This window comes from Tachyglossus aculeatus, chromosome 14 (assembly GCF_015852505.1).
Source record: "Tachyglossus aculeatus isolate mTacAcu1 chromosome 14, mTacAcu1.pri, whole genome shotgun sequence".
Lineage (NCBI taxonomy): Eukaryota > Metazoa > Chordata > Mammalia > Monotremata > Tachyglossidae > Tachyglossus > Tachyglossus aculeatus.
In genome coordinates, this window is record NC_052079.1 from 54459761 (window position 1) to 54469926 (window position 10166).

Here is a 10166-nt window from a genome sequence, read left to right on the forward strand (position 1 = left end):
AAAGACGAAGCGCCCGGGGAGAGGGCGGGAGAGAGAGGAGCCGAGAGGCCTTTCGCGGGAGGCTTTGGCAGCCAACGAGAAATGGCCACGTTGCCCTGGAACCGTGCTCTGCCCCTAGTAAAGCACCCTTCACCCCCAGCCCTGGCACAGCGTGTGTCTTTGGGAATCGCTTGCTTTGTGCCCACAAAGCCCTGAAGGATGGGTGTGTTGGGGTGGGGGTGGAAAAGTTCTGGTCTGAGCTCAGTGACCCCTGCTACAGAAGGAAAAATGTGTGGGGGAGGCGGGTGTGGGAACAGGCGATGGTTAGCAGCAGCAGCTAAGTGGTTTTTGAAATCAAAGGTGGAGCCGAGCCCGGACGAAGTGATCATACTATTCCATTGATTCTCTTAATGATGTGCATCTAGCTTTCCTTCTATTTATTCGGACGACTTGACACCTGTCCACGTGTTTTGTCGCCTGTCTCCCCCTTCTAGGCCCGTTGTTGGGTCAGGACCGTCTCTCGATGTTGCCGACTTGTACTTCCCAAGCGCTTAGTCCAGTGCTCTGCACACAGTAAGCGCTCAATAAATCACTTAGAACAGTGCTTGGCACATAGGAAGCGCTTAATAAATGCCATTATTATTATTAAATACGATTGACTGAATGAATGAATGAGTCAGGTGGTTCACTTGAAAACGAAGGGTGACGCGTTAGGGTTGGGGAGAGAGGTCCTGCCCCTCGGAGTCCACGAATGATGCAGCCCAGAGGGCTGGCACCCAGGGGGACGTCGATCTGGCGGGGGAAAGGCTGAGCAAAGGAACTGGAGGATCCAACATCAGCGTCTCCAGCCAAACACCCGGCCCCCGGCAAACAGCCACCCAAATAGAGAGAAAACACGTCCTGTCGCCTCTGCCACCTCCACGCCCCGGCTTACTGCTCTGAGGACGCAGAGAGAAGGCAAAACTGGAGGATTTAGCGGAGCCTCCCGCAGAAAATAACGGACGGCGTGCGGGAGGTGGTGTTAAGCACTTACTATGTGCCAGGCGCTGTAATAATAATAATAACGTTGGCATTTAAGCGCTTACTATGTGCAAAGCACCGTTCTAAGCGCTTGGGGGGATGCAAAGTGATCAGGTTGTCCCACGTGGGGCTCACAATCTTAATCCCCATTTTACAGATGAGGGAACTGAGGCTCAGAGAAGTTAAGTGACTTGCCCAAGGTCACATGTACTAAGCGCTGGGGTGGATACAAGCAAATCGGGTGGGACACAGTCCCCCTGTCCCACAAGGGGCTCCCGATCTCAATCCCCATTTTGCAGATGAGGGAACTGAGGCCCGGAGAAGGGAAGTGACTTGCCCAAGGTCATACAGCAGACAAGCGGCGGAGCCGGGATCAGAACCCAGGTCCTTCTGATTCCCGGGCCTGAGCTCTAACCCCCGACAGTCGAGAGTAGGTACAAAACAACACGACCCTTTGAAAAAGTTCACGAGAGTTACTGGCCTCGGAACAAGGTAAACAGCTTCCACCCCGTGGTATTTCTTCTGTGCCAAACCTAAATTAAATGTTGGGGCAGATACAGGATAGTCAGGCTGGAGCAGTCCCTGTCCCACACGGGGCTCACGATCTAAGTAATGGATTTTGAAAGATATTTTTTTTTTGGCGTACTTTATTTTTGAAGTGACAGGGTCCGTCCAGCAAAGAGACACTTTGGCGGGCTATCAGACCGAAGGTCCGTCATTATCTCTGTTAAATAAATCCAGTGGTCAGGACCGAATGTTACACTGCGATGGGCTTTTATCTCTTTATTCACGTCAGTCAAAATATTTCACTGGGGGAGTAGAGGGAGAGAGGTGTGCAAATCAAAGGAGATTTGGTAACTGGATGCAGGCACCCCCCAGGAGAAAATCTAGAGCGGAACCTGCCTCTCGGCTGCTTCCAAGACAGGCAGGGCCCCTGGGTGGATTCTAGAGCGGCAAAAGGGAGCAGGACTTCTTTTCCTTACCTCCTTCCCTTCCCCACAGCACCTGTATATATGTTTGTATGGATTTATTACTCTATTTTACTTGTACATATCTATTCTATTTATTTTATTTTGTTAATATGTTTTGTTTTGTTCTCTGTCCCCTCCCACTTCTAGACTGTGAGCCCACTGCTGGGTAAGGACCGTCTCCAGATGCTGCCAACTTGGACTTCCCAGGCGCGTAGTACAGTGCTCTGCACACAGTAAGCGCTCAATAAATACGACCGATGGATTTTCCAGCTGCTTCTAGAGCAGGAGGGCTCCTCCAGCATCTCTGGAAGTGGGGCTGGTCTCCCTGCCACTTTGGCTAGACGGTTCATGGGGCGAAGGCTCCAGAGCCCGGTCCACAGCGAGCCCCTTCCCACTGAAGGGCTGTAATTTCAGCAAGTAATTAATCCCTCTGACTCCTCCCCGTCCCTTACTCGATTCAAATATTTACGGGTCCATCCCCTGCCCCCTGAGAGCCCGTGTCCGTCAATTCTTTCAGCCACCCCCACGAGGCTGGGAAAGGGGACCCCGCCGGATGGTCAGCCGCGGGAAGGCCCGCCGGGTAGGGCAGGAGGGCCAACTTCTTACAAAATTGCTCAGGAAATGGGCAGTGGGCTCAGAGGACGCTCCTCCAGCCCCCGGCCTGGGCACCCAAGTCCCCACAGAGGGCTAGCAGACCGTGGAAACCTTGGTTGAGGGGGGCGTTGAGGTTGGCATGACCAAACCTACGTCTTCTCCCTCCCAAACACCGCCACAGAATCGCCACCCAAAGCAGGCCTGGCATGCGGGCCAAAAGCTTCACGGGAGGGAGACGGGGGTCCCGGGAGAACCCCCCCTCTTTGGTGCCAGCCTGTCCCCGCTGCCCCCAGCCCCGCACAAAATGTCCGGGAGCCTTCTTTCTCCAGGGAAGGGAGGAGGGAGAGGAGAGGAAGAGCTCGGAGCGGGCGGGCGACAGGCGTCGGATGGGCAGAGGGGACCGAGGGGCGGTGGTAGAGAGAGGTGGAGAAACCTTCTCTTGGTGTCTCAAGCTGGAAAAGGAAACGGAAGAGAGAGAGAGAGACAGACGGGGGCCCGGGAAGAAGCGGCGGGTGGGAGGGGAGAGGATTGGACTGTAATAATAATGACAATAATAATAATAATCATAGTACTTGTTAAGCACTTACCATGTGCCAAGCGCTGTTTTAAACGCTGAGGTAGATATAGGTTAATCGGGCGGGTTGGACACAATCCCTGTCCCACGTGGGGCTCACGCTCTTAATCCCCGTTTCAGATGAGGGAACTGAGGCCCAGAGAAGTGACTTGCCCAAGGACACAGAGCAGACACATGTGCCCCCATTTTACAGATGAGGGAACTGAGGCCCAGAGAAGTGAACTGACTTGCCCAAGGACACACAGGAGATATGTGGAGGAGCCGGGACTAGAACCCAGCTCCTTCTGACTCCCAAACCCGTGCTCGCCCGCTAAGCCACGCTGCTTCTCCCAAGTGCTCAGAGCAGTGCTCCGCACTACAAGTCAGTGCTCAATAAATACCCCCGAGGGGTTGACTGACAAAAGAAGGCTTGGAGGTGGGGAGGAGGGGATGGGGGAATTAAAGGATCGGGACACATGTGTCCCCATTTTACAGATGAGGGAACTGAGGCCCAGAGACGTGAAGTGACTTTCACAAGGACACACAGCAGATACGTGGAGAAGCCGGGACTAGAACCCAGGTCCTTCTGACTCCCAAACCCGTGCTCTCCCGCTAAGCCACGCTGCTTCTCCCAAGTGCTTAGAGCAGTGCTCCGCACCACGAGTCAGTGCTCAATAAATACCACCGAGGGGTTGACTGACGAAAGGCTTGGAGGTGGGGAGGAGGGGATGGGGGAATTAAAGGATCGGGACACATGTGTCCCCATTTTACAGATGAGGGAACTGAGGCCCAGAGACGTGAAGTGACTTTCACAAGGACACACAGCAGATACGTGGAGAAGCCGGGACTAGAACTAGTACAGTGCTCTGCACACAGTAAGCACTCAATAAATACGACTGATTGATTGACTGATTCTCTGGGCCTCAGTTCCCTCATCTGTCAAATGGGGATTAAGACTGTGAGCCCCCCGGGGGACAACCCGATCACCTTGTAACCTCCCCAGCGCTTAGAACAGGGCTTTGCACATAGTAAGCGCTTAATAAATGCCATTAAATATATAAAAAAAACAACAAAGACCTCCCGCTACAGCCTTCCGGGTTCGGGATTTGCGGACAATCCGCCTCGCTGACCGCTGGCAGGGGTCGGCGCATCCCGCCCTGATCCCGGCTTACCTCTTCCGACGTCTGGTTGTGCTCAGCTGCTTGGCACTGGGGGCTTCCCGCCCGGTTCGGCCCTCCTCCCTGGGTGGTCCCGTCCCCTCCACCTGGTCTGGACGACAAATCCCATTATCATTATTATTATTATTATTATTCTTCTCTGGGCCTCAGTTCCCTCCTCTGCCAAAGCGGGATCGAGACTGTGGGACAGGGACCGTGTCCAACCTGATTGGCTTGTATTTAGCCCAGCATCCCAGCGCTTAGTACAGTGCCCTGCACATAATAATAATTATGATGGCATTTATTAAGCGCTTACTATGTGCACAGCACTGTTCTAAGCGCTGGGGAGGTTAGAGAAACAGCGTGGCTCAGTGGAAAGAGCACGGGCTTTGGAGTCTGAGGTCATCATCATCAATTGCATTTATTGAGCACTTACTATGTGCAGAGCACTGTACTAAGCGCTTGGGAAGTACAAATTGGCAACATATAGAGACAGTCCCTACCCAACAGTGGGCTCACAGTCTAAAAGGGGGAGACAGAGAACAAATCCAAACATACTAACAAAATAAAATAAATAGAATAGATATGTACAAGTAAAATAAATAGAGTAATAAATATGTACATATATACATATATACAGGTGCTGTGGGGAAGGGAAGGAGGTAAGATGGGGGGGATGGAGATGGGGACGAGGGGGGGTTCGTAGTCCGGCTCCGCCAATTGCTCGCTGTGTGACTGGGCAGGTCACTTCACTTCTCTGGGCCTCATCTGTAGAATGGGGATCAATCAATCAATCAATCGTATTTATTGAGCGCTTACTGTGTGCAGAGCACTGTACTAAGCACTTGGGAAGTCCAAGTTGGCAACATATAGAGACAGTCCCTACCCAACAGTGGGCTCACAGTCTAAAAGGGGGAGACAGAGAACAGAACCAAACATACTAACAAAATAAAATAGACTAGATATGTACAAGTAAAATAAATAAATAAATAGAGTAATAGAATGGGGAGAATAGAATGGGGATGAAGACTGTGAGCCCCCCGGGGGACAACCTGATCACCTTGTACCCTCCCCAGCGCTTAGAACAGTGCTTTGCACACAGTAAGCGCTTAATAAATGCCATCATTTATCATCTTCTAGACTGTGAGCCCGCTGTCGGGTAGGGACGGTCTCTAGATGTTGCCAACTTGGACTTCCCAAGCGCTTAGTCCAGTGCTCCGCACACAGTAAGTGCTCGATAAATCTGTGAGCCCACTGTTGGGTAGGGACCGTCTCTATACGTTGCCAACTTGGACTTCCCAAGCGCTCAGTACAGTGCTCTGCACACAGTCAGCGCTCAATAAATACGATTGATTGATTGATACGATTGAATGAATGAATGACAAAGCGGGGAGTCGGCCGGTGTCCCTCGCTCCCGCCCGCTCGGTCACCAAGGAGCACGGGCCGGGCTACTGGATGGATGGAAAACGGGACCAGGGCCAGGGAAGAAGAGGCAGGAGATCTCCCACCCCGGGCCCCGCCGGGCCAAGATCAATAAACCAAAGTCCCCGCGCGGAACCGTGCCAACACCCGGGCGAAAGCGCCCGAGATGCCAACGTGGACACCGCTGCTCCGCCTCTGCGGGAGGCAACGGGACGGATCGCCTCACTCCTTCAACGCCAAAGTCACTTTTCTTTTGGGATTTCTTGGCCAAACTGGGCAACTGTGCCAGGAACCTCTCTTAATCCTTCCTTCCCCCTTCCTTCCTCTCCCTCTCCCCCATCTTTCCTCCTTCCCTTCCCCACAGCACCTGTACATATGTTTGTACATATTTATTACTCTATTTATCTTACTTGTACGTATCTATTCTATTTATTTTATTTTGTTAGTATGTTTGGTTTTGTTCTCTGTCTCCCCCTTCTAGACTGTGAGCCCACTGTTGGGTAGGGACTGTCTCTATATGTTGCCAACTTGGACTTCCCAAGCGCTTAGTACAGTGCTCTGCACACAGTAAGCGCTCCATAAATATGATTGATTGATTGATCAGCTGTGGGGCTTTGGGCAGGTGGCTTGATCTCTCCGTGCCTCAGTTCCCTCATCCGGAAAATGGGGATTAAGAGCGAGCCCCAGGTGGGACAACCTGATTACCTTGCATCTGCCCCAGCACTTAGAACAGGGCTCGACACATAGTAAGCGCTTTCTAGACTGTGAGCCCACTGTTGAACTTGTCCTTCCCAAACGCTTAGTGCAGTGCTCTGCACACAGGAAGTGCTCAATAAGTACGATTGAGTGAATGAATATGTATGTATGTTTGTACATATTTATTACTCTATTTATTTTACTTGTACATATTTATTCTATTTATTTTATTTTGTTAATATGTTTTCTTTTGTCGTCTGTTTCCCCCTTCTAGACTGTGAGCCCGCTGTTGGGTAGGGACTGTCTCTATATGTTGCCAACTTGTACTTCCCAAGCGCTTAGTACAGTGCTCTGCACACAGTAAGCACTCAATAAATACGATTGACTGATTGCTCTGCACACAGTAAATGCTCAATAAGTACGACTGAGTGAATGAATGAATATGTATATGTTTGTACATATTTATTACTCTATTTATTTTACTTGTACATATTTATTCTATTTATTTTATTTTGTTAATATGTTTAGTTTTGTCGTCTCTCTCTCCCTTCTAGACTGTGAGCCCGCTGTTGGGTAGGGACCGTCTCTAGATGTTGACAACTTGTCCTTCCCAAACGCTTAGTGCAGTGCTCTGCACACAGTAAGCGCTCAATAAATACGATTGAATGAATGACTATGTATATATGTTTGTGCATATTTATTACTATATTTATTTTACTTGTACATAGTCAATTTATTTTATTTTGTTAATATGTGTTGTTTTGACGTCTGTCTCCCCCTTCTAGACTGTGAGCCCGCTGTTGGGCAGGGACCATCTCTAGATGTTGCCAACTTGTACTTCCCAAGCGCTTAGTACAGTGCTCTGCACACAGTAAGCGCTCAATAAATACGACTGGATGAATGAATGTTGGGTAGGGACCGTCTCTATATGTTGCCAACTTGTACTTCCCAAGCGCTTAGTGCAGTGCTCTGCACACAGTAAGCGCTCAATAAATACAATTGAACGAATGAACAAATACTATTATTATTATTATTATTATTATTAGATCACACACCCCCTCCCAGCCCCACAGAACTTCCATTCATGCATTCATTCATACAATCGTATTTATTGAGTGCTTATTGTGTGCAGAGCACTGTACCAAGCGCTCGGAAAAGTACACTGCAGTGATAAACAGACACATTGCCAGCCCACGAGTTGACAGACTAGAGGGCGGAGACGGACATCAATACAAATAAATTACAGATACGTGCCCAAGTCATTTTATAATAATAATAGTATATTATTGTATATACTATTGTATATACAATATTGTATATAGCCTGTATATACAATATATACACAATATTGTATATAGCCTGTATATACAATATATACATATTATATGTATATATGTATATACATATATATGTATATACAATATTGTATATATCCTGTATATATGCATATATGTTTGTACATATTTATTACTCTATTTATTTATTTATTTATTTATTTTACTCGTACATATCTATTCTATTTATTTTATTTTGTTAGCACGTTTGGTTTTGTCTCCCCCTTTTAGACTGTGAGCCCACTGTTGGGTAGGGACTGTCTCTAGATGTTGCCACCTTGTACTTCCCAAGCGCTTAGTACAGCGCTCTGCACACAGTAAGCGCTCAATAAACACGATTGATGATAATAATAGTGATGGCATTTATTAAGCGCTTACTACGTGCAAAGCACTGTTCACGTGGCAGAGTCGGGATAATAATGATGGTATTTGTTAAGCGCTTACTATGTGCCAAGCGCTGTCCTAAGCGCTGGGGGAGATACAAGGTAAGCAGGCTATCCCCCGTGGGGCTCACAGTCTTAGTCCCCATTTTCCAGATGAGGGAACCGAGGCCCAGAGAAGTTAAGTGGCTTGCCCAAGGTCACACAGCAGACAAGTGGTGGAGGCGGAATTAGAACCCACGCCCTCTGACTCCCAAGCCCGGGCTCTTCCCACTGAGCCACGCTGCTTCTCATATAAGAGTAATAATTATGGTATATATTAAGCGCTACATGCTACACACACACACACATCCCTACATGAAACTCAAGATCAGGAAAGGACTGATCCAGAGCTCACTCTTTCCTCTCTCTCTGTCTCACACACACACACACACACCCTCACTTCACTTCTCTGTGCCTCAGTTCCCTCATCTGTAAAATGGGGATGAAGACTGTGAGCCCCCCGTGGGACAACCTGATCACCTTCTAACCTCCCCGGCGCTTAGACCGGTGCTTTGCACATAGTAAGCACTTAATAAATGCCATCATCATTATTATTATTATTACATACACACACACCCTACATGCACACTGGAGATCAGGAAAGGCCTGGACTCCTCAGCTCGCTCTTTCCTCTCTCTGTCTCACATACACACACACACCTCACAACTTCTCCGTGCCTCAGTTCCATCATCCGTAAAATGGGGATGAAGACTGTGAGCCCCCGGTGGGACAACCTGATCACCTTGTAACCTCCCCAGCGCTTAGAACAGTGCTCGGCACATAGTGAGCGCTTAATAAATGCCATCATCATCATTATTATTATTACATACACACACACCCAACATGCACACTGGAGATCAGGAAAGGACATATTTATTCCATTTATTTTATTAATATGCTTTGTTTTGTTGTCCGTCTCCCCCTTCTAGACTGTGAGTCCACTGTTGGGTAGGGACCGTCTCTATATGTTGCCAACTTGGACTTCCCAAGCGCTTAGTCCAGTGCTCTGCACACAGTAAGCGCTCAATAAATACGATTGAATGAATGAATGAATGACTGGACGGCTCTGCTCGCTCTTTCCTCTCTCTCTCACGTACACACACACACACCTCACAACTTCTCCGTGCCTCAGTTCCCTCACCTGTAAAATGGGGATTAAGACTGTGAGCCCCTCGGGGGACAACCTGATCACCTTGTAACCTCCCCAGCGCTTAGAACAGTGCTCGTGACATAGTAAGCGCTTAATAAATGCCAGCATTATTATTATTATTCTCTGGGCCTCAGTTCCCTCATCTGTAAAACAGGGATGAAGACTGTGAGCCCCCCGGGGGGAAACCTGATCACCTTGTAACCTCCCCAGCGCTTAGATCAGTGCTTGGCACATAGTAAGCGCTTAGTAAATGCCATCATCATTATTATTATTATTATTATTCTCTGTGCCTCAGTTCCCTCATCTGTAAAACGGGGATGAAGACTGTGAGCCCCCCGTGGGGCAACCTGATCACCTTGTAACCTCCCCAGCGCTTAGATCAGTGCTTGGCACATAGTAAGCGCTTAATAAATGCCATCATTATTATTATTATTATTCTCTGGGCCTCAGTTCCCTCATCTATAAAACAGGGATAAAGAGTGTGAGCCCCCCGTGGGGCAACCTGATCACCTTGTAACCTCCCCAGCGCTTAGATCAGTGCTTGGCACATGGTAAGCACTTAATAAATGCCATCATTCTTCTTCTTCTTCTTCTCTGGGCCTCAGTTCCCTCATCTGTAAAACGGGGATGAAGACTGTGAGCCCCCGTGGGGCAACCTGATCACCTTGTAACCTCCCCAGCGCCTAGATCAGTGCTTGGCACATAGTAAGCGCTTAATAAATGCCATCCTTACTATTATTATTATTCTCTGGGCCTCAGGTCCCTCATCTGTAAAACGGGGATGAAGACTGTGAGCCCCCAGGGGGGCAACCTGATCACCTTGTAACCTCCCCAGCGCTTAGGTCAGTGCTTGGCACATAGAAAGCCC